This window comes from Prinia subflava, chromosome 11 (assembly GCF_021018805.1).
Source record: "Prinia subflava isolate CZ2003 ecotype Zambia chromosome 11, Cam_Psub_1.2, whole genome shotgun sequence".
Classification (NCBI taxonomy): Eukaryota; Metazoa; Chordata; class Aves; order Passeriformes; family Cisticolidae; genus Prinia; species Prinia subflava.
In genome coordinates this window covers 9,841,937-9,867,754 of record NC_086257.1, presented here as the reverse complement: position 1 = coordinate 9,867,754, position 25,818 = coordinate 9,841,937, and the positions used below count along the sequence as shown (strand labels likewise).

General features: G+C 41.3%; 1 protein-coding gene across 1 annotated transcript in view; it reads left to right on the top strand.

The window, feature by feature from the left end:
- The window catches only part of IRS1 (insulin receptor substrate 1), a 50,530-nt gene extending 25,694 nt beyond the window's left edge, over positions 1 to 24,836 (top strand). Inside the window, exon 2 of the mRNA XM_063408042.1 lies at positions 20,520 to 24,836. The gene's annotated coding sequence lies outside the window, so the exon portion shown is untranslated. The remainder of the gene's footprint in view (positions 1 to 20,519) is intronic.
- Positions 24,837 to 25,818: the final 982 nt, after the last annotated feature.

Below are 25,818 nucleotides of genomic sequence, written 5' to 3'. Positions count from 1 at the left end.
GGTTTTTGTGCCCACATGTAAAGAAGGTAGAGTTGGTGCCTTTAGCTTAGGGAAGGTCCAGAGGAGGGCAGCCCTCAGTCCAGGGGGGTTGGCATCGCTGCCTCGTGTGGGCTTGCATCATTTAAAGGTTTGATTTGGAAGGTGGGTGGCTGAGAGGGGCAGCAGGTTCAAGGTTTACAAAATCATGAGCTGGTGCAGGGGTGAACACCAGGCTTTTGTTGACAGAAACCCTGCAATAGCAGGACACTTGGTGAAACTGGTTGGGAATCAGTTTAAGACAGATGAAAGAAGAAAGTGTTTGTTTACATAGCAGGTAGTGAATTTATGCAACTTGCAGCCAGAGGATGTTTTGAAAACAGGCTGTGTAGGCAGGGTCAAAACAGGGTGAGGAGAGTTCATGGTCAGCAGGGACAGTAAGGGGAGTGGACCACAGGACATGGGCTATTGGTTCTCTCTAAATAGCAGCTTTTCTGCCTTGTTGGAGATGAATTCTGAACTAGATGAACCATCAGTCTGACCCAGCCGGGTGTTTCTTACATTCCTGAGCTCTCAGGCTTAATGGGATCTTTTTGTCATTCATGTAAAATTATGTTCTTGATCATGGCAGGGTTAGATGGAAGGCATGAAGCCTCTCTTTTCTTTTTTTTTTTTGTATGTTCAGTAAGCTGCACCTCCAAGGCAGACTCTTGGATCTAATTGTTAAATTCATCAGTGCTGCAAGATGATATGGCTATTACTTCTTAATAAGCTGAAAAAAGTTTCCTTCTTTCTAGCCAGGAAAAAGTACTGGGAAGCTCATCTGGGAATGTGATTCATGCAGGTCACAGTCATAATTTTCCTCTCAGATTCCAAGGAGAGGGTTCAGGAGATACCAGTGATAAGATTTTATTTAGATGTAGCTTTCAGTTGTAGTGGTGAGCAGCTACACTGGTGTTTATACAACAGGACTCCAAACACAGCTTTTATTACTTCATCAGTGGGACACACTCCCTGGTATTTGGTTATGTCCCAGTGTGCTCTGAGAATTGGAAGTTATTCAGCCCTTGCCTTGTCTTACAGTTACCAATGCTCAGGAGTGAGAGTAAAATCCACAGCTAGAAGTCACTGAATATGAAGGATGTGAGTAATTCTTTTGCTAGAGAGTAGGATAGAGTATTACAATATTTTCAAGTATTTTTTTTTAATCCTTCTTAACAAAGTTAACTGCAGTACAGCAGTGCCTTGTAGGGTGGTAACCATTCGTAACATGAAGCAGTGAGCCTAGGCCTACTATCCATATTTTTAGATTTAATTTGGGTAGACTTAACATAAAAGAGGTTAATAAAGAGAATTTGGAGGTTTTTGCATAATGTTAAGACTGGAGAGACTGCAAAGCTGAAAAATAGGGAGGGCATTCCTTTCAAAGGTGTTGACATTTTATTTTACTTTTACCATCAGTGTCTTACAACAGGGAAATAAATGCCCCATTTTTAATGTAATGTTCTACAATGATTTTTATCCTGGAGGAAAACTTAATTAATGGAAAGAGCTAGGTTATGTCTATATCTGGACACTGTCGAGCTTCATCATAGCCGAGTGTCGAGCTGCTGTAGAATCCATCACTATGAAGGCTGTGCTAGCAGGAGTTATTATTCATGTGGATATATACATCTGAATTTTCCTTGCTGGGGCACAGTTATTTTGGAAGAAGACTGAATATGAGCCCTTTGAGAGCTTGTCCTCTTGCACTGGAAAATGCCATCCTGGGCCCTGGCAGCCCACAGGGATGAGCTCCCCGTGGTTTTCTGGTTTTCAGTCCAGAGCAGGCTGATGAGTTCCAAGAGAAAGAAAAGCCACAGTCCAGGGAACTTCCCTGCCTGAGCTGCTAAAAATGAACTAAAGCAAAGGAGAGCCTCTCCCACTGTCCGTGCTGCAGGCAGCGCTGTCTGTGGGAAGGATGCAGGCAGCAAGGGCAGCTTCTGCAAACAAACTGCACGCTGCTTTTTCTCCTCCTTTGCTCTCAGAACCAGGCCTAAAGGTGCAGAACTTAATGTCCACCATAAACAGAACAGACAATTGGGGATGCAAGCATCATAAAGTCACCCTAGGACACTGTGGAAATTGATCTTCCCACCTTCTAACCATCTTAGTGCTCTAATGATGGGGGATGAGGAGGAGGATGGTGACTTTTTTTGCTTCCTCAAAATCATCAGCTGTAAAGAGTGAAGGAAATGGTAGATCATGAAATCTGCCTCAAACCTCTTTGGCTGTTTTATGCAAAGCCATAGTGTAAAGATCCTTAGATTGCTTTGCTGACCTGTTGGTAGTCCTCCACTCCTTGAAATATTAAATTGGTGTTACTTGGTCTATGCAGGGATGGGGTTCTGGTGCCAGCTGGCCAAGCTGAGGGACACATGGAGCCACTTGTGGCACAGGGAAGTGTGCAGGGGCCACCTGATGCACTGTTTTGCACACAAGTACTCGGGGATGAACACCAGCGTGTTTTTTGATAAGTGTGTCTGAGTCTGCTGAGAGAGCAGTTAACAAACGCAGGGCAAGAGGAGCTGTGAGGTGCTGAGGTTCCCTCTGTGGCTGAGTAAAGCTGTGGGCTGCATACCAGCAGTGGTGAATGAGATGTCCTCAATGTCTGTTCAAGTGGCCTTGCTCCTTAAAGCATACATAGTGCTGTTCTGCAGATGGGTGAGTGGGGATCATGTCACAGCCTGGTGGCTACTGAAGGCAGAGAGCTGCAGCACAGCCTAGAGAGCTGTCACAACGCTGTTCAGTTTCTCTGCTTCTGTGGAAGTTGGTTTTTCCACAACTATACTTGTAGAGCAGAAACTGAAATTCACTCCAACTTATATTAACTGAATTAACTGAAATTCAATCCTAATATATATGTATTTCTATTGGCAGCTGTATTTGAAGCTTCCCTGGGCTATTTAGCTTTGAGAGGTTGACAAAGGCTGTCTGAAACACTCTTCTCTGATGCTGAGGTAACTGACTGTATTGCAGTGTGTGGGGAAAGCTTCCTGGGCAGCTGGAGATGGAGGAGAGGCAGTGGGAAACATTCAGGTCCCAATCAGCTGGAAAGGGGACAGCTGCACTATGCTACTGTGAACAGAGAAGATGCAGTTTGGTTGTATCAAATGGGGGAGCAGCCTCCCTAAGATGGAAGAAGACAAATGATAAGCTGTCAAATAAGGCAGGTCCTGAGTTGTGGCTAGTGCAGGGATGGCAGCCTACCTGTGCATTTGAGGTGAGCATGGAGGAGTTATTTGAATACAAAGATGAAGTTCTGAAGGCTCGAGGTCTGTATGCAGGCTGGATCCCTGTTTTCTCCCTGATGCAGAACATCAAATATCGTCATGTTCCCATGACAGCCTCACTAATCCAGCTGCTGCAGTTAGGAGTGACTGTAGCCTGGTCACATGTGGAGATTACTGAAATTACAAACTAAAGTCTCGCCATTGATATTTTGCACAGTCAAGTTCTCATCTCTGAAGTTCTGTGAGCAGAAAAATTCCATCTGTTACTCTTGGAGAAATATGTGAAGTATCCACATAATCTCTTCAGCCTCTCTGTTCCCACAAATCACGGGGTGCTTTGACAGACATGGTTGCCATGTTCATTATGAGAAGGCTGAAGACTTGTTTGATAGTTTCAAAGTTAACTTTAACACCTTCTTGGATGTTATCTCTGTAAGATTTGTGGCTTTTTATATTTAGCTCAAATTGTCTGCTATAATTGGCTTTAAGGCTGCGTATAGAAAGGTAGCTGACTGCTCAGGAAACACGCCTGCATTTCACGTTACTTAAAAACATGAGGCTGTCTTTTTGTCATCTCAGAATCTGCTTTGCACAGTAAGATTTGTTGGCATAACTCTTCAATTTACTTCCTTTATTTCCTTACTTCTGTGAGAACGGTATGAAGCTCTGCATCTCCTCACTTGGCCACACACTTGTGTTGACACCCCAGCCCACCCTCGGTGGTGCTCAGCTTGGCTCTGACTCTGGTTTCTCACAGCCAGGCAGCAGTGAAGGCTGGAGGTGGGGGCTCTCCTGGAGCTCTGCTGAGAGGGACCCAGAGCTGTGCTGAAGAGCACACCCATCCCTGTGCTGTGGCCACAGCCTGCCTTGGGGTCATCCATACCCTGATACATTGTGCCTTTAATTATAGAAAAAAGCAGTGTAATGACATAGTTGCTTGCCTTGGACTTCTTGAGTAAAATGAAAATGTATCTGTATGGCTCTGATGTTTTATGGTGGTAGTTGTTCTCAGTGCCTCGCTAGATGCCTTGGGTGATAAAGAAAAGTGAAGCTGAATTCCTTCAAAACATTCTGTGAATGATGGGGAATCAAAATATAATTCAAGTCAGAAGTTTCTGTCTTCTCACCCTACAAGCAAATGTTTTTTATTAATTTGCAGTTCAGTTGCATTCTCTCAAGGTTAGTTGTAGTTGTTCCAAAATTACAAAAATAAATCCATCTAGAATGATGGTTCCCACTGGCATGCAAGGGCATGCACAAGAGCCAGCAGGCTGTTAGATATGCTTTGAAATCTGAAGTAATTATAGCTGTTTCTCTGAAGTGTTGCATTCAGGTTATAAGCACATTTATGCAAGGATTTTGGCACATGCAGATATATCATGGAACAGTTAATGGATACAGGAGGATGCTGGGAAGAAGGGCTCCTCAGGAGAGTTAAGATACTTGGGCATCTGGTACTGGTGTGGATCTTACTTGATGCTTTGTTTCATAGTGATGTGAACTTTTTTCTCATTAGTGGAACTCAGAGCTCTTCTTGCACTTCATGCAAATGTTTGCATATTTGTGGTAACCAGAAAAATGGCAGCATAATGATCGTATTACTGACATGTATGATACTCTTGCTTGTTCTTTATTATATGTGGGTACTATGAATATCTCACTGCGCATGAAACAGAATGAACACCATCTTTTCACTTTTAAAAGAACCCTCCCATATTTCATCATGACACACTGTATTAGAAACCCCAGTGGTTTCTAGTATTGATGCAATTCTTCCTTTGGAAGAGCTGCCTGGCTTAGCTGCACTCCCTTACATGATGCCTGTTCAGCTGGAGTGTAGAAATACTCATTAGTGCCCAGCAAACCATGCAGGAGGGGCAGCAGGGTTTCTGGACTGGATGTGCTGCAGCTGCTGTGCAGGGGCTGCAGTGCCCGGCTGTTCCCAGCTGCTGGAATCTGTGCCAGGCACAGGCACACACCCACCCCTTAAACTCGGCATTGTAGCCTGGGCTGGAACCTGACTATCTGCTTTTGCCAAAAGAAAGGTGTCACAGCAGACCTGGTGTTAGAGAAAGAAATGTGACAAGACACTCTCGTTCAATGCTTGAAAAGGTCCCGGTTTACTCTTCCTCACAGCTCGGCCTGCAGACCCCAGCAGAGTCCCACTGCAGGCTTCCCTTGAGGCTCACACTGACCTCAGTGCACCAGTTCTCCTCCCAGCCAGGCCTCTCCCGACCAGCTAACCTGCTCTTCTATCACACTCATCCTTACTGGATATAGCTGTGACCTATTAAAGGCAGGGCTGCTTTTGGTAATTAGCACAGTTGTGACTTACCAGGGGTGAGTTTGCCTATAATCTGTTCTTCTACAGAAAGCTATGCATGAAATAATAGGAAAAACCTGAGGCACAGGGCTGTTAGAGATGCTCTGCACTGTGACTAGAAAGTGCTTAGTAATGGCCTTTCAAAATGATAGTCAGTATTTTTCATAAATGATAGCATAATTCAAGATTAAACAATCCATTCCTATATTTTTGCCTTCCTGCCACCCAGCTGATATCTTTAAAAATGAAGTATCAGCTGCAGAAGGAGTTGCATGCTGTGGGGCAGGGAGTACAGTTAGTTTCCTGAGCCAAAAAGGGGCCAAATCCACAGGTGAAGGGGTGCTGGGGGAGGCCTCTCTGCTGTAACTTCATCTGAAGAACAGACAAATTCTTTTCTAAGTCAAAGCAAGGAGTTCCAAACTGGTTCCCTCTTGGTAAACCAGTGATATACTGATTTATAAATGACTGCTGTTTTCATGTTGTTTTTACAGCGTGTAAAATGGATGGAGGGGCTTGAAGCTTTGGGGGTTATTTAGGTGTGTAGACACAAGATTAATTTTAATTTTATTTTTTATGGGCATATATGGGTGATAATACTTTATTTGATCTTCACAGAAACAACCATTGCCAAATGCAGAGAGTGGTTTAGAACCGTAGGAGGGCTAAATATTCCTTCTTAACATAGTTTGATTTCTGTATCGTGTATACCAGAGCCTCTTGTAAGCTTTTTTTCTGATAAGCATTCAAATAACCGAAAATAAAAGTCAAGGTATATTCTCACGAGACACCTGAGCCTCTCTGTAAGCTGTTTTCCCCTCCTAGCTCCTTGCCTAGCCTAGCTTCTGTTGGCTGTGGCTGTAATGCAAGTTACAATGGTACTTGAACTGCTTTGTTGCAGGTGAAAGCAAAAGGTAGAACTTGAAAATATTTCCAGCTCAAAGTACTGACACATTGTTGCTCACCCAAAGGCTGTCCCTGAAGTGTTAAGTGGCTCCAGTGTTCCTGTTTTACCTCTCAAAAGCTGAAGCTGCAGGCAGCTTCAGGACAAAGAGTGATGCGACCTTTGCAAGCTTCTGGGTCATGTTTTGAGCTCACAGTTTGCCAACAATTGATAAATCTGCACATAATTTTTACCTGGGGCTGGACCATAGCGCATACCGTAGATGTTAGAAGGAAATGCTGGAAAAAGTTTTGCTTTATGCTTGCCTATATCAACAAACTGAGAGTGCTTGAATGTGTTGTGTGCATATATGTAAATACTTATGTGTGTCAGTCTGTGTGTACCTGTGTGTGTGGAGGGAGGGGGAGATAAAACCAGTTTGTGGCAAATGGAGGCAAAAAGTGGGATAAGTCAAATAAAACAACACATCTAAGTGATTGCAGTGTCAAGGCTGGTGAAGGGGTGATCTGCAGTAAAGTAAAATGTCCCTTTTTTGTCCCTGCCACCTGACAGCAGAAGTCTGTAGTTGCTGCACCATTTGGAGTACCCTGTCTACTTGGGCTGCATCTGAGTTTGCAAAATATTACAGGGACTGCAGTGTTTTAAAGCTACTGTTGTTGTTTTGTCCTTCATTAAAGCACAACATGTTTTGATTTGTATGGAGAATATCTTAAAGACTGGATGCTTTGGCAGTATAAACAACTGGAAAAGGAAAATGCATCTGTTTTCTATTACAATCTAATATTATGCTCATCTGTGGCTTCTAACTAATGGGCACTTGTTTACATATTACAGAATATAGATTATAATTTTATAAACAGAGTTTATAGTTGCATATCAGTTTCCTAAATAAAAGCAATAGTGGTTTATAGAAATGCTTGCACTGAGACAGTCCTGGAAGTCCAAAGAAACAGCTGGTATCCAAGGGTGGGAGTGGAAAGCCTCTGCTTTCTGCACTGCCTTTCCCATAGCTGAAATAGTGCTTCTCTTTATGCTCAGATCTATTTGTTACTACTACTGACTTCTGCTTGCTAAATTTAGTATTAGTTGTAAATGAAGATTACAGCATTGTTTTGCTGTAACTGAATCTGATTTGTAAACCCTTAAGCAGAAGAGAAAGTCGTCTTTAAGTGTTTTGAAGCAAAATGTCAGTAGACATCTGTGTGCTTCCCTGGTTTAATCACTACATCTAAGTGGCAGCTGTGGGATGTTTCCAAACCCCTGTTTTCCTTTCTTACATTTCCATTAATTTTCAATGAAGCATGCCTTTGTTGAATGAATTGGGTTATTATTTTCTGAATCGCAAATGCATCATGTAACTGCAGTGGCCAGTTCAACATTTAGAATCCACAGCTTTGAAATCTTACACATCTGAATGTATTATTGCTGTTTGTTGATATAATAAGATTGCTCTGACTGAAAGAACAATGCAGAAAAAATTGCTTATTTAGTCCTGTCTTGAATGTCTGACAGTGCCCTTCAGGCAGCAGTGAAGGAATCATCTGAGCACAGAAGAGAAAATAAGAGTATGGAAGCGTGTGTAGATACATTCCTGAGCCCATGTGCAAAAAAGTAGAAAAAGATGGGAGGTTTGTGGGTCTTTTTATTAAAAATATGTGTTTACAATTATGCTTATACAAAAATCTGATGGTCTGAGATGAGTTAACTTTAAAATAATTGTTTTGTTTGCCCTATAAGGCAGTTCAGGGCATTTTAGCTAAGTTGCTTATTCTTTTGCAACTGTTTATTACAAGAAGATTTTTCAATTAAAAAGTCACATGAATATCTGTATTGTCTATATTTTGCATGGTAAAATAGCAGAACATCTAATTTGCTCCTATTTTGACAACTTGCAGTGCTTAAGGCAGAAATTTCCCATGCTTGTTACTAGTCTCCCTCCAGTTGAAATTCACTGGAAAGCTTTAGCTGAAAGAATTTAACCATTTTCAGTGAGATGAGAACACCATTCCTTTTTCATCCCTTCCAACCACTGCTTCAGACAGTGCTGATGTTTTGCAGATTTCGAAGTGACCTTGAGGTTTGAAAGGAAGCACTTGCTCCATTTCAGGGGGTGTATTTGTCTGAAAGCCACGCTTTGTTATGTCAATACTCTGATTTACTGAGAAATGCCAGGTTGCATTGACAGTAGAACTTGCTACACCTTCAGGTATTATTTGAAAAAGCTGTGGCTCCCACTGTGTGAGCTTCCACAGACCCTGATGGTGTTTTCCTCTTAGCAACCAGGACTGCAAGCTGGGAGAGAATCACAGACAAAAATAAAGTTTGAAAGGCAGTTTTTTCTTGCTGAAATAGCAGGACTTCGACAGAAAGAAAAGGTTCCTGGGTTTTTATTTCATCATAATGTCTCTGTAGAAAAAAAATGCCTGGAGATGCTACAGAACTCCTGAACTCTAGTTGTCATGATTTTTAATTCAAATTAAACCTTATGCATAGTTGGTAACTAGAGTGTGAGGAATACGCAATTATTGAGACTGGAAAACATCTAATAGAAAAATGATAATTACCAATATAGGATGTATTTATCTGTAGAAAGTAACTGTAGTTAGTTTTTCCCTTCTCCTTCTGTGATAATTCTTATTTCTAGCAGTTCTCAGTATTTGAACTGGAAATCATAAATTTTGTCTGACAATATGGAGGTTTGGGGGGGAGGGTGTTTGTTTTTGAGGCAGGGAACTGTCCTGGTTTTGGAGAGCTTTTTTGTCCAGTAATGCAATTGAAGTACTTTTTTCATGCTACTGTAGCCTATTTTAGCTCCTTTTTGTGTGTACACACACTGCTAGGCAGTGGTGTTACACTCTTAGCTTTTGTACATGTGATAAGTAGAAAATGCATGTTGCAGAACAATGTGATAGGCAATATACCTTCTGATAGAATTCTAAACTGCAAAATATGGATTTTTGTATGATAACATATTTTCAGAGTTTTCTTTTGTTCCTTAAGTGATTCAAAATGATGAAACATATCTTCAGAAAAGCTTTAATAATTTGAAAAATCCACTGTTGCTGGAAAACAGATGTACAAAATAACATTGAGATGTCTTTACTTGCTGTTCTGTGTACTTTTTTTACCCCAAAAGACCATGAAAATTGAAGTTTTATAACTAAAATACTTGCTTTATCTTAATTAAAACCTTCATTTAAGAGAAGTGGACCTCCAATTAGAATATTTTTAGTACTGGCATGAAGATAAAGATGGAAAGTAGAAATTGGGATACTCTGCCATTCTTCATATTTCCTCTTTACTGTAGCTTGGCCATTCAGAGTCCCTACCACTGGAGGTACAGGGAGTTTCCAAATGTATACAAAATTTAAAAAAAACCAATGCAATATTCTGTTGAATAGAGGGGAACACAGGAGGAATTTATAGGTGGCTTCTGAGAGTAGAAGTTGTTTTAAAAGCAACTGAGCTGTAAAATTTCTTAAAAACTGCACTGCTGCTTGTCACAACCACTGATTATTTTTAAAATTATATTTAAAATTTTATTTTATAATTTCCCCCTACATTTCAGGCTGCCTTCTTCCATCTCAGGCATATCTTTCATCTGCACTTGCTCCTTAAAGTATAATGCCAGCTTCTGTTTTTTAAGTTACATCTATAAGGCTGAATGGAACATTACCCTCCTTGTTTGACCTCCCACATGCGATACACAATCCATTAAATCTCATGTAATATTTAAGAATTTAATACATTCTTTGCATAACATAACTGTAATAATACTGACAAAACACTGCTCCAAGCAAAACTGCTTATACAAACAGCTGATCTGTGAGCAGTGGAACTAATGAAGCCGTGTCTGCTGTAGATTTTTCTCTTACATTAACTGGCCCTTCCCCTCTGCAGCCTCTCTGGAGTATGTGACCAGCAGTGCTGGGCTGATGAGGGGCTGGGTGCAGGGGCTGAGCGTGGGGGCTGAGCACCCTGCTCTCCTCTTCCTTTTGGGGAGAGTTTCAGATGTATCTTCAGGTACTTTTGTAATCACTGAGACTATCAGCAGGCCAAGTTAGGTACAGATCCTCTTCATGGTGAAGAGGACTGGGTGGCCAGTGGAACAAGTTTGTGTGGTAGTTATGAGAACAGAGAACTTTGCAGTTTATGAGATTATAAAGTGCAGTGATACAGCATGATAAGCCTGGAGTTTTATATATTTTGTCAAGGTTAATATCTAGAGGATGTTTTCAGTCACTGATTAATCAACACTTCTTAATAGTACATGATATTGTGTACAGATCCTTTAGCATGTATGCTAAGCCTTTAATCTGTGCTGCTATATGCTTTTAATTTTCAATTGACTTATACTAATAACTTCTAAAGGGTTATTCTTAATGCTGGATTTGACAACTCATGGAAGATTTATTGTGACAATAATACAGTGTCTATCATCTAGTGAGACTCTTACTGATACTCTTGTGAACAACTTTCATTATATGGCAAGGATTTCATGTGGCATGTTCTTTTTAAAAGTTTAAAATATCTGACTGAAAATTCTGAGATGAGAAGAACTTTCACCTAGTTTGACTTTTGCTTGTGTAATTATACAGTTTCATAATGCTCGATTGGTGTTGCAATTAAATAGCTAATGTGACTGTTGATTAGTTTCCCATTTGAAATCAAGGAAACTGAACAAGTGAAGGTTAGTCCATTTAGGCTCTTAGTAACTTTGAAATATAATATTGGCAGTCACTCAGGCTTTTAAGATTTCACTGAATGAAACTCAAAAAACCCATCAGTAGAATACTTGATTTGTCTAATGGGTCTTTATAATTTGGATTAAATTCACAGCTGTATCCAAATAGGGCTCCCCCCTCCCCAAGTGCCTGCCAGGTGCTACCTCCTCTGCTCATGTATTTCAAACTTGAGATAGATAGCTTCATTGTTTTGAATTAGAATGTATTTGCTTTGTGCCCTTTCATCACCCTATATTTAGTATTTTCTTGTCACTATGGTTTCTGGAAACAAATTGGATGACAGTTGTTTTGAAAACCTAATCTATATACAAACAAGTTTTTCAGTGTTTAAATGGTGCAATAAATAGTTTAGTGTGGACTATCTCAGAGCTCATTAAAGTGCTCAGCATTGTTTTTGAGGTTAATCCCATTGCAGTCGGGTTGATTGCTAATTCAGGGGGAGGAGAAGGGGTAGAGCTCTTGCTTTACCAATGAAAGCTTATTTTCTGACGTTGGAATTTTGTTGTCTTTTTTTTTTCTCCAGCTAAAAATTCTCTCCAGCATGTAGAGTTTACTTAATTTTATAAATCTGTTTTAATATGGAATAATGCTTGGCTGTTTGTAGTCACACTCAGATGTTACACATTTTTCTAAGCATTGATACTTTTGCCTCCCACCCTGGTGCGTATGGGTTGTTGTAGTTTCAGACCATGTGGCACAAAACGTACATTTCCCACACAGAACATATCCTGCAGTCTGTGGGAGTGATCCAGCAATGAGACACTTTTTCAGTTCTTTGCATTCTCAGCAGTGTGTGGCTGCCCAATGATTTATCTATAGCACCTTGTCCAGATGCTGCCCTGTGTCTGTCTTCACGTGGGCACTGGCACGACATTGCCACCCTGCTGTCTGCCCTGGCACGCCGAGCTCTGCTGGCAGGTAGCAGTTCTCAGCTCACGGGCACGGCTCTGAGACACAGCAAGATTAGGGCACAAAAATGATTCCCTAGATACTACAGTGACTGTGCACGTTGGGGACTTCACGACTTCCTCCTCCTCACAATAAAATTTCATGTAGGAAATAGATGGGGTTTTATCTTTTCCTTGAGACTAAGACAAAGTCACTCGAGTAAAACTGCAGAGCAGATCAAAGCAAGGGCAGAATTAGATCTCAGGCCTTTCTGCATGTGGTTGTGTGCTTGTCCAGCTGGCTGTAGGTCAGACACCCTAACCCACAGCACTTTAGTTTTGGCAGCTTTTGAGTATGGCTGATGCTTTGAATTTCAGTTATCAGCTTAAGTGTCAGAGGAGTCTGAACACCAGGTCTGAAGTGCTGGGAAGAGGAAGATGCCATGTGACTCTTGGAGAAGTTTTGCAATTTAGGGCAGAGAGGGAAGGTAAAAAGGTCAGGTCAAATGAGTGCAAATTACTAGAAATAAAGTGTGAACGTATCTGGATGTACATGAAAATGCATTCATACTGCAACAAATGATGTACCTCAGTAGTTTTCTAGGATTTTTTTATCTTGGCCTACAAAGCAGAAAACAAAGTGTCAAAGAGGTTAATATAATTCATGTAATGTGAGACTGGTGGTGGTATCTTGGTGAAAAACTAAATCTGTGGTTTAACTATTGTTTTCTAGTCCAGGTTCAGGATGTAACAAACTTGGCTGTTGCGTTCTGCGTTTTACTAAAGGCCTTCTCCTTTCCCTTTATTAAAGCACAACCTCTAATTTGTTTTCAGCTGTTTCTGCTGCATGATAGTTTTTATATTATGGAATAGCAGGCGGTTTCAAAATAATGGATTCTTTTTTTCTACCTTGGCTTTCCAAACTTCTTGGTACAATTTTGTCAACTTTATGATATTTCATTTGTTCTTATCCCTTCCCTGCTTTGTTTTCTTGGCATGCTTTTCACAATGTGTTTTCCAGTACCTCCTTGTTAACCTTTTTTGATACTTAATGCGCTGTTGGTTTGAATTGAGGAAGTGTTTCATCCAAAATCACTGCACAACTTCCTTCCCACGCTGCTGCCCAGACATGCTGCAGACTAGCTACTTAATTTGCACTGGCAAAATTTCAAAGTGAAGGTCAGCTGGCCAGGTTATCCCCCTGCAGGGCTTCTGTAGCCCTTCCTAAATGCCATTTTTCTTCCGTCTGTTCTGTGTTTTCCCCTTATTTGTCCACTGGGAGGAAAATGGCTCCAGCAAAGTTGAATGGTGTGACTGCTTCCTTGCTTTAAGCTGTAACTCTCACAATTTAGCATGTATCATGAAAAGAGTTGTAAGGCAGTTTTGACTATTTATTTGGGGGTTTTAACATGTTGTCAGAGCAAATAAATCTGTCAGAAAATGAGCATTATAAAGTTGGGTCGGAAAAGCACAGGAGAAAGTAGTAATGTTTGGCTTCTGGGATGGGGAACTAGCCCAGAGTGCCAGAAAGGCATGTGAAATACAGATTCACAGAAAGATAAGGATATTCAGCAGCTGAGGTATATTCTGATTATGTGGTAGCTACACTGGGTGTTATGTCTTGCTGAGCTCCACTGCTGATGTAATTTAGTTAATATAATATGAGCACAGCTTCAGTGCACTCACTTTTGATCAAAATTAATTGTGTATGTTTAAATTGCTGACAAGCTGAGGGGGTGTGAGTGCATCTAAAGGCACCCAGGTCAGCTGCTTCCCTATAGTCAGAGCAGTTAGAATGATTCCCAGCATTGGTGAGTTTATTGAACTTGAAACTGCCATTAAAGTAATTTAATTTGAAAAATGGAAGTTCTAAGAAAGCCCCTTTGAAGAACAAATTGGATAATGAAGTTGTTTCTGGGTTCCCCTTGTTAATATTGTCAATATTTAGTTACATGTTTGATAAAGATAGAAACTGAGCAGTGTTTTCTGTTGAAGGATACAGCCATACAAAGTGTACTTCACCAGTGCTTTCTTGAACTGGGAGTAGATTATTGGGTCATCATGAGAGGTGTGAATGCCACAAATTCTTCAGGGTTAGACTCTGCAGACTTGGTGAGCTGAACAGTACAAATTCCAAAATCATGAATGATCCCAGTTGTTGAATTTGCAAGTTTATTTGAATCTTAAAGACACAAGGAGTGTTGCCCTGGGAGGACTGAAGCTATTGATACTGGATTTGATACCGCTCTCATTATTGCAGTCTGGGGAGGAGAGAAGGGCCAGCAGTGGGTTTATCTGAAGGATATCAAGCATAAACAGTGCTGCCAAGTATATTAGAGGAGCATTATGAGAAGGTTTGGGATGAACTTGGAATATTGATCTCATGAGATCCCTGGCTTCATAGTAACATCATTATTTTTAGTCCTGAAACAAAGAGGTTTTCTCTCTGTTGTAAGCCAGACTCAACCCTTAGCTGATTACTCAGATGGACTGTTAGTAAAGGCAGGGAAAGATCCAGACCTTCTGTCCTTACAAAATTGGAAGACACAAACATGAGAATCCCATTTATAGCATCACACCTTTTAATGAGAAAGACTCTGCCCATATTTTTCATTTCATAGAAACCAACCAACCATAAACCTACAGGCTGCATCTTGGATTTTTGTAACCTACAACTACTGGACATTTGTTTTGTTTTATGGCTTTCTTAGCTGTGCCACCACAAGAAAAGTTGTAGGATTTCTTTACAAAACATGCTATTGAATTCCATTCTTTCTAAACTGAATTACATTTTATTTCTTTGAGTCTTGAAAAACCCAAAAACTTGGTAACTTTTTTTTGAAAATTGAAAAGATGAAAAATTTAATCAGAAATTCAGTATTTGGGTCATCGGTCTTGTTCACACTCCTGACTGCTACTGATTTTGTGTAATACAGCAGGAGATCCCTTCAATTTTTTTTTTTTTTTTTACATAGAAACTTTGTGATTTCCTTTTTCCAGTATGTTTTATGCCAGTGCAGAGAGCTGGCTGGTGTCCTCTGTATTGGTGGAACCAGGCAGATCTGACCTCCAGCAGCTTCACTCTCTCCCATGCCAGGTGCTCGGGGCAGGCAGCCTTTCCTGCTGACCTCAGTGATGGGTTGAGTTTTCTCTTGAATGAGTTTAAATCAGGTTGACATGCTGTGAAGCTGAAATCAAACATACGAATTCTTTGCTGGGCAGAAGCTCGTCCAAAGAATGAGTGTGGTTTAGTTTGTGCTTTCCCACTGTACTTACATCCCCGGAAATGGGTTCTTAAATGTAAAAACCTGGTTCTGCTCATCATCTTATTTTTAAAGTCTCATAGTTGTTGTTTTTTCCCACCTTCTCTTTCTGGGAAAAAGGGGAAAATTTTCTGCTGTGGTGAGGATGGCTTTTGTCATTCCGGTGCTGTACACGAACTCTGTGTGAAGCAATAGCAGAAAGACTATCCTCTGTATCCTCTGTAAGTGGTCTTTAGGTTACTTCCTCCGGCGGTGAATGACCTCTGTGAAGACAAAACCCGGTGGAAACACCAAATTCACTTACTCTGCCTTATAGGAAAGGACTTGATGAAACCGAATTTTCAGTAATTCCCCGTTAAGACTTTCACGGAACAGCTGAAATAGGCATTTTGGGGTACAAGGGAAAAAAGCTTATCTGTTAAATGTAGATTACAGCCTGTCAAGTTAAATAGCAATGTTGTAATCACTTTGTTTGGTTCTGTTTGGAATAGCTTTTGTTAGGCCCGGGCTGCAATTAACACATGGAGCAGCCATTGTTCCCGCCCGCATTCCTTGGCTCCTTCGGCGTCGCCGGGAGTGGGGAAGCGCTGCAGCTTGTTTAGATCCCTTTGAAAGAGAGTGACTTGAGCTAGCTTAAATTTTGGTCGATGTTTTTAATTTATCCGAAGGGGATGCTTCCCGTGCCTGTGTGCACGGTAGCAATGCCGGGAAAATGTGAGCAGGCACTGCTTGTGTGGGGAGCGCGGAACGGGGATGGGTTCGGCTCCTGGGTAGGTGCGCACCGTGTCCTTCTCATTAGCTCACGTCTCATGCACGTGTCACCAAGACGAGCTGTAAATGAGCTTTTCAAGACTTCTTAACGTGTTTACTTTGTATCAGATCTCTAAAGACCCCCCGTTGGTTATACCTGTCCAGGCAAAGGTGCCCAGGCTGCACGGACACCTCGGCTGTGGAATCCTGCACGAGTCCTCCCGAGGATGTTCATAATGGTTCTCCTTTTGTTTCGAGCTTTTTTTTTTTTTTTTTTTATGAGCTAGATTTGTTCAATATGTAGAAAGCCGCTGTTTAATCTCCACAGAATAAGATGATCTGTATGATCCTAAAGTAAACAACAAAGCACTTCTAAAACCTTATATTTATAACTAGCAACTATGACAGGGAGTTTTCAACTAGTCCTTGCTCATGGTTTCAAATGAGGTGTTGACGGGATAGGTGCAGCTCTGGAGAATGTGTTTGGATTGACAAGGTTAATGGCAGAGCTGCAAAATATCCTCATTTGGTAGATTCAGAAAAAAATCTGCATTTTCTTCAGTCAAGAACCATCTTTTTGTTGACCTGCCTCTGTCACCTGTGGAGCTGTTTCCCAAACAGATGCCAGCTGGCACTGGGAAGGTGTCACCGTGGGCTCAGCAGGTCTGATGTTTGGGAGCTGTGTTTTGCCCTGCTGTGTTAATCAGTGACAAAGTAGTTGCATTTATTTGCTGAAATGGTGGTGGAACTTCGACAGCAACTTCATGTTATTGGCCTGTTTCGAAATGAAATGACCCTTTGGAAGGGCATTTCTATTGGTGTTTAGGGACAAGACACATTGGCTCTTAACAGCAAATGGAGGTTTAAATTGGCTGCTGGAAAGCCTTTTGCTGGAACACTGCTTGAGTTTTCACTTTTGTTTACTTTGTTTTATTTTTTCCTCCTTGGTTACTTTCAAAGAGAATGGAGTGTAAGGAGGAAGTAAGGATTACACTTTAAGTGTAGTTTAGTAACACATCTATGTTATGTATGAAAATTCTGTTTAACTTCAGAGAAGATTTATTAAGCTGTCTAGACACTCTGCTCTTAGTTCAAAATTTAAGTACTCTTCTTCTCCAGCTCCCCAATAATGGAAATAAAATGAAATATCACCTTATTTTTAGTTACTGGATTTAAGAATGGGAATTCAGCTGTAATAGGAACTGCAGCTAGCTGTGCTGTATCCATCCTGGATAAGAGATTTGAGAAGGAAGCTTTGCCAGCTGGAACATACATCAGTGTTATCTGCATGTGTGTTGTAACAGATGTTGAGCAGAGACTACTTGTCAGAGGTACCTTGTAAGAACTTTCAAAGATGCTTGTTTGTTTCAGTACATTTTTCTTGCATCGCTAACTTTTTCCATAAAGTCAACCACAAACTGCATTATTGGGGACTCCAGCTGAAACTTGTGGTGAATAGGAAATAGATTAAACACAGGTTTTCCCTTTTCTCTGGTTGCCAACAGTGATGTCAGTAGGTTTAATGATCCTTACCTCAGCTCGCTGCTGTCCTCACACTCTCTATTAAAACACTTGTCTTCAGCACTGTTTTGCGTGTTGTTAAGGAAATGCTGATGGCTAGAGGCATCCAGCCGATTACTTCATTTCCAAATAAGGTTCTTTCACCTTAAAGCACACTGCAATAGCTCACTGAGGAGAGAGGAGGTTCAGATTGTTTTGTCAGAAATTTGGGAAATACTCTTTTGAAGTCCAAGCAAAGAACATGTCTGCTAAAACTGAGGATAGGGCTTTTGGCTGTGCATGAGGCACAAATAATGGATCCAAGGTTTATAGGTTGAGTGTTATTTCCAGTGACCTCAGAGGAGCAGCTTTGCTCTCAGATTGTTTCCTACACATCTTTGTGCATTCAGACAGCACAGGCACCACTGTACTGTAGCAGTAGTGTGGGTTTTCATTCTTGGTTACTCAGTTCATGTTTTGTTGAAAGAGATTGGTCAGAGGAGCTGGGTATGACAGCCAGTAATTGCAATCAATAGTTTCAGGTGGTCCTTATAAAGATCCTAGTTAATTTTTTTTTCCCTTCCCAAAATTAAAAGAAAACAACAGCTACCAATACATCTTTAGGAATGGGTGACAGACAGATTTCCATGTTGTACTGCTGAAGATCTGGAAGGTGCTCCATGCCCTGTGTCCTGTCGTACCTGCAGCTGACATTTGTATGAAATGCAGCCAGGTCGTGTCCTACATGATTCTGGCTCCTCATCCTGTCTCCAGCTCTTGGGTATTTCAGGCTTCTGTGATTTTTTCACTCTTTTTACACATGTGCTGGACTATAATGTACAAGTGTTTGGGTTTCTGTAACTGTGTGTTTCTTCAGTTTTCTTTTCTGAGTGAATTCCTGTAGGAGGTGTTTTGTTTTTCCCATAGACTCATTACTCTCTTTCTTCTCTGCTCTTCTGACTTCAGAATCCAGGAATAAATGCCCTCCAGTAGTGGTTGACATGACTTCTTGGCTGTATTGATGGAATTGGTGAGGAATTGGATGGGACAGGCCGTTTTGTTCAATACATGATGTATTTGAGTTTAGATGACCTGAATACTGCTGAAGAGGTGTAGAACTTGGCCCTGATACTGCAAATCATGTATTATTTATGCTCCTAAAATCTCTTAGCAGAATCAAGTCTGGCCATGTAGAAAAGCTGTTTCTTCCACTTGCCCTGTGTGTGCAGGGCAGGTCGGACCTTTGGGCCTGCTGGGGCACCCAGCTGTTCCTCTGGCCCTGCTGCATGGGAGCTGGGTGTGGAACACCCACCTCGGATATGCAGCACACACATCACGCACACTTTGCTCCTCCTTTCAAATGGAGCCGTTTCTCCTTTGTTGCTTGTCTTTATTAATAAAGTATGGCATTACTGGCTAATTTTAGGTCAAATGTAGTTGAAAGCTGCACAGCTATGTGAAGTTGTGTATGGATATTCGGGTAGGAACATTCCAGTAGGTCGCAATGTGAGTGCAGAAGAAAGTTGAAAGTAAATAAGAGATCTGTGAGATAATTCTCCAGGGAGTTTACACAGCATACCACACATCATTTGCAGGGATAGGCTTTCCTTTCACTTGAAGGACCACACAAAGTAAATTTTGTTTCTTGTGCAATTAAAGAATATAGGACAGGAGGTCTTTTCAGTTTTTTCACTTCAACGTGTCTATGGGAGGCCTTTATTTGTACTGAGGAAAATGCACTGTTTACCTGTCTTTTCAGGAGCACAGTTAATATTGAACATAGAAATAGACACACTTTTATGTAAAAATGAGTCTCGCTTCAGCAGATTTAGCAAAACTACTGAAATGTAAATGCTGGTAGTCCTCTAACCCCAGTTAAAAGACAAATTGTATTCATTTCAGTGCTGCGTGGTTGGGTCCCCAGTGGGTCTGGCTGCATGTCAGTGGTGTGCAGAGAGGAGCCGGGGCTGTGGGGGGCAGTGGGGGACACCAGGGCAGTGTGTGTGGCCAGCCAGTGGCACAGGATGGTAGGAGCAGTGGGAGGCAGCCCTGGTGCCCAGCGTGTGACCTCAGCTCTGTCCCCCAGCAGGGACCGTGCTCCAGCCCCAAGGGCATCCTGCTGGGCACTGCCTCACTGCTGAGCAGGGCTGGGACTGACAGCCTGCCCGGGCAGAGGCAGCAGAAGGGCACAGTCCAGAGGACCTGCTGGGTCAGGGAGGCTGCAGCAGATGAGGAGAACTGGGGGGACAGGGCCAAAGGCAGCTTCTGGCATTCATTCCCCGCTAAACCTGTGCCGTGCATTATCGGGGTCACAAGACCTGGTTATTGTCCCAGAGGGAAGCAGAATGTAGATAAATTTATGGACTTTACCAGGATTTTCTACGTACAATTTTTTTTAGAACCTGTATGTCAAATAGGGAATGGTAATGCTGCACCTTGAATGTTCCATTCCTTGGTCATCCTTCCTGGGCCAGCCATGGTGTTTGCAGGTGGCCAGGAAAGCCTCTTGCAGGGGCTGGCATACAGTGGATCTGTCTTGCAGCTGGTAAAAACACCAGCAGCAGGCTGGTGTTTGGAGCTTTTCTTTCTCCTGTTACAGGAGCTTGTCAGAGTTAATCAGTATGGACACCTAAATTGTTTCTGCTTAGGTGAATCTCTTGCAAGTTTTAAATGTGTTTCTGACTGCTTTGAATTTTATTGCCAACATCTGTTTTAAATGCTTTTGGGATTCACATGCTTGAGTACAGTTCAACTGTGTATGCCACGATTTTTCAAGGTGCTAACACTTTCAGTTTGAATGATAACTCTTTTAAAGAGAAAAAAAAAAGGAGGAGGAGGGAAATAATTGCAGAAAAGTTTTAAAGTGTTCATGATGCTAATTTTCTCTCTCTTTCAATTTCAGAATGATGACCTACACAACCTCACCAAATCCTTCTTTTAAACTCATGGGTATCAAGACTATAAATGTTTCATGCTACCACAACTAGGACCTCACCTCCTCCTCCTCTTCCTCTGTAAATGGGTACGATGCATCCAGTTCAGTTTGTTTACTTTACACAAACCTCAGGAGTTGTTGACTGAGCTGCACATCCCGTGTTGTGCCAAGCAGAAGCACTGTGACACCTGGACAAGTCTCTCTTCATCCTCTTCCGTAAGGACTTAGCTGGCCACATGAACTGATGTGCCACCACTACATCCTGGTGAGAATGGGTATTTTACTAGCACATTTACACAACTTCATTTGCTGCTGAAAAACCTGTACGACAAATCATCATTGTAAATTATTACATACAAAACTTAATGTTGGTTGAAGAGTATTAAATATTTAACATAGGTTTTGATTTATACATGTACTTTTTTAATTAAAATGTAACTTTTCCTACAGCACATCTTTTTTGATGTGGAACTGAGGTATACTATATTCTGTTGTAAACAGAGTGGGGAACCTGCTTAAAACAAGGCTTCTAAGAATAGAGTAGGGTACTATTCTTGTTTTAAGATTGTAATTCAGAAAATAATATAATACGAGTCATTGGTCCCTGGGCCTTGATTGTACAGTCATATTTACTGATACTATCAGTTGTAAGATAACCCTGATGTTGAGCTGAATTCTTTCCAAAAGAAAAATAATTTTGTACTCCTTGTAAAATAATAGTCTGTATTAACTGCAGTGAAGACAAACATTACTGTACATGGGTATTTACAAGTGTCAACTTGAATTCATCAATTGCACAGGAACTGACAAAAAAATCAGAAAAAAGAAATCAAAGTCTTCCATTGTATATATTGTAAAGAAGAAAAACAACAACAAAAAACAACCAACAGGAAACCACAAAGCAAAATGAAAACAAAAAAAAGGGTGAACTTTTTAAATTGACTCTTTCCCTGGAATGAAAATGTGGGTGTTTGTAAATTCTGGAAATCTCTTTCTATATGTAATAAACTAGATACTGTTTTATCTGCTGTAGTGGGTTTTGGGTCTTTTTTATTTTCTTGGTGAGCTGTCTCAAATATCTGAGATTGTCCCACCAGGCTTCTGTGATGTTTCCATGGTTTGTCAGTGAGAATGGCTGTGGACCACTGTAGTTTAAGAACGAAGTGTAATCAGGTGGAGTGGGGAGTATGCTTCCTTGAATTACTCCCTGAATTATTTCACTAAGGCCCTTGTTTCAGTTTTCTGGAGATTTTTCATGATACAGCCCTCCTTCCACTGAATTCTGGGGAAGGGTTCACAGCATGTAAAATCACTTGGAAGCCATAGCAAGACTTCAGCATAAAATTCAAAAAGCACGGCTCAGATGCTTGTCTGGAAATCAGTGCAAGAGGCACGACAAGGAAGAATTCTTCTGTGACTCTCCTCTGCTTTACACTGATTCTATGCAGATGAAAATTCTTTTGTGCATAGCATTTGCAGAGTCTTAATTCTGTTGGGGACTGGAAAAATACTGAGATCATGGATTTTCAAGTAACATGTTGTTGAAGTGATAATTGAATTTGAAGCTATGTCAGGTCCCTGCTGGTCCCTTCTGCTTCCACGATGCAACTGCATGGACTAGTGCACATTCAAAAGAATTCTTGTTATCAGGAAAAGGCAGGCAGGCACAGCAGCAGCTCTCCCTGCAGGAAGGCTGTCAGCCCTCAGAGCAGGGGTTCCTTCCCCCTGAGATGCTGATGATGTCTGGGGTTAGGCTGTGGTTGGTCGGTGTCCCTTTCTGACTGCAGTACACATGAAGGGGCCACTGCACAGCTGCTCTTCACCTCTCCCTTTGCTGGAGGCTTACCAGTCCCTTAGCTCTGCCAGTAGTACTGCACATATAAAACCTCTCTGACCCTGTGAAGTCAGAATATTCACTTAAGAAAGGAGCTTAAGAAAGCTTAAATCATTGCAGACTCACTGGGAACAAGCGCAGCAGCAGTGGTGCTGGCACAGTGAGGGTGCTGGGGCTGGGGAGGCTGCAGCCTGAGAGGGACCTGTGCCTGCCCAAGGGCTGCCTTGGGAAATCTTGGCCTGTGCTGGCACAGCAGCCTCATCCCAAAGGTTCTCACACCAAGCAGTAGCAGACAAGGGGCTTTGCTGCTTTTTTATGTAGGAAAGGGCAAGTGGGTCTGGAGTAGCTCACCTGTTACCTTTGATGAGCAGTGATGTGGATTTTTCCAAGGAACCTTTAATACCTAAGAAGGCAGCACCTGCTTGAAAAAGAAAACCACGTGCATCAGACTGGTATTTAAACTTCCAAGTTATCCATTTTTATTTTATCTTAAGCCTTCTTTTTTTGTTCTTTTTTTTAATGGGGTTTATTTGCAAATGAAATAAATTTGCATATATTCTGAAGTAAATACATGAGAACAACTCACTCTCAACTCCTTTACCCAGTCTTTTCCATCTTATTGAATTAAATTAAATGTTCACTGTGTTGATTTGATTGCTAAATATTAGCCTGTGTTGATATTTAAGTGCCTTGCATAGAAAAGCATTTAATGTCCACTGTGCTTTACATTGTTTCAGGTAATTTGCAGAATCTGGCAATTCCTAAAATCACAAGTTTGGAGGTGCTGGAAGCTACTGTTAAGGTTTAAAAGGCCACCAGTGAGTTCATTTAATGTTGATAGGAGTATTTCACCTCTGTGAGCAAATTCTGTTCATAAACCAAAATGAATTCTACAGAAGAGTAGGAACTGACAGCAGTCATTAGGGATGGCACGGGGGATAGTGCTGATCTGGTGGGTTTGCATTCATCTTAGTGATAACACACAGGCAGAGAAGGAGCTTGTTAAAGATGTTAATGTGCATAGGGCTTATGTTAATCATTATTGTTTCCTAAGTAAAATTAAAGATGCCTGTTCAGCAAATGTTTTGAAAAGACTTTTGCAACAAAGTGCATTCATAACCAAACCTAAACCCCTTGATTATTGCATAGATTTTTATTCTTATGAATTATAAACTTTAATAAATACACTATTATGAACTAAACTCTTTTAAATTAAAGCATAAATGCCTCAAAAATACAGTGCTATACTATCTTATCCTTTTATGAATTCTTTTGCGCTGTCTGCCACAGAACAGATTGTCATTTCTCTAAGTTTGAAAATGAGCACACGGGATCAGTCCTAGATCAGCTGGTAAAACTCAGATGCTTGGGAGTTTATTTTGCTTTTAGTTTTTTCAAGTGGAAGTTTCTGGTTATTATTTGAGTTCCTCTCTGGCACCATTACTGGCACAGCTTCAGTGTTCAAAAACTCTGTACTGAATGCATTTTATTAGTGCTATTGGGTGAAAATGAGAGGGGTTGGAAAAACCATTTGAAGCAGTCTTCAGGAGCACCAGGAGCATTTACACACTTGGGTTTGGGCAAAGATTGCCCTGTTCAAGCTCAGTTTGATTCTGAGTTGATGTGTATGTTGTGGAACTCTAAATAAATTTTTGTCCTTCTAGTATTTGATACTTACCTCTTTACTTAGTATTTAAAATATACCATGTCTTCCACAGTGTTGTTTTGGGGTCTTTTCAGTAAAAGTACAAATCCAGAAAGCAAAAGGAGAGCTCAGGCCATGTTTATAAGCATGTTCAGGTGCTGCAGCCTTCCTTAGTGCATATTGAAGACCCAAGCACTGTGTCCATCCTGCTACCAGCTGACTTTGAGCTGGAGCTGTTTCTGTGCCCTCTGTCTCACTCCAGGGCTGGGTCAGGAGCGGGGTGTGCCCGGGTGTCCCCTGGGCTGTGCCGTGCCGGGGTTGTGTAACCGCGGCACAGCTGAGCGCGGCAGCCGGCACAGCCTCGCGGGGGTTCTGCGAGGATCAGCTGGCTCCAGTGCTGGGGAGCAGCCTGACTGCAGCATTCAACTGCTCCTTCAATCACTGCTGGTTCTGCAGCTTCAGTCACCTAGGCCAGTTCAGTTTAAAGAAATAATACTGAAAATAAAGAAGTTACAGCAAATTTTTGCCCATCTTCTGTGTGGTCTCTGAGCCATCTTTGGGTGCAGATGATTTTGGGGGTTTTTTTTGGGTTGGGCTTTTGTTTGTCTGATTTCTTTCAGCTTGCAAACTTTGAGGCTAGTTTAGTGGTGATAGGGAAGTGTAAATACTGTGAAGTGCCAGTATTCACTCTTGTCCAGTTCACCTTGTATTTATCTGCCTATCAGTATTTTCATTGAGACGTGCCTTTGAAGACACTGTAAATAAGTTGTCTGTGAACTTAGCAGATCTCCATTAAAAAAATAAAGGAGTGAAAGAATGTTCAGAACTTTCAGTTTGGAGAAAAACTTTTGCCTTTGCTTCTTTAGGATGATACTATTCTCAAAAAAGATGAAATGAGGAATCTGTGATGCTGTGATGTATGTTGAAAGAACATTTATACGTAAGAGGAGAAGGTAGAGGCCAGTCAATGACTATTTGAGGAAGCAGGTGTTAGGCTGACTTCTGTATTTAAATATTTTCAGGTTGGAAGCTTTTGTTCGACATTTGGGATAGCAGTAACAGGAAAGCTGAATATTAGTGTGTGCCTGCAGTGGCCAGGCTTGAATGTCACAGCAAACAGCCCAAGAACTCTGCATGTGTGCTGTAAGATGGAGTAAGCCTGGGTGCAAGGCCTCAAGAGGGAAGGATGGAGGGAGAGCTCAAACACTCTGTGCCTTGTGAAGCTTGCTGGGGACAGGTTTTTTGCTAAAAGGTTCCGTGCTATTGTGGATTCCTGATCTGAATTGGTGGATGGTTTGAAAGTTGGAACTTTATGTTACTGAAGGGGCATGGAAAAGAAAGTCCTGGAAGTCCACCTAACACTCCACAATCTATGGAAAGGTTAAGGAAAAAAAAACCAGTGGGATCCCCAAAACTCCTGTTTCTGCTATATTAAGATACTTGACAATAGAATAAAATAAAACAAAACCAATCTGCCTTCTGTAGATGTTGAATATCTCTCAGAGAAATCAATGTCTGTAAGGAGATAAACTGTATTGAATCAGAACAGCAAGAAGTGGAGCTTTGCTTTGCTGTGTCGTGGCTTGATAAAATGGTTCTGCTTTTTCAACCAGTCTTGGACCCTGCTTCTGTCCATAGAAATTGAAGTGCTGGGTAATTTGAGGAAAATGACCTGACTGGAGAACTTTCCTACAGTGTTTTTGTAGAGGATAGAGCATTGCAAGGAAAAACCATTTGAGCAGCAATGCTGCTACAGAATTGATAAAAAATTAAAACAACCAGATAAT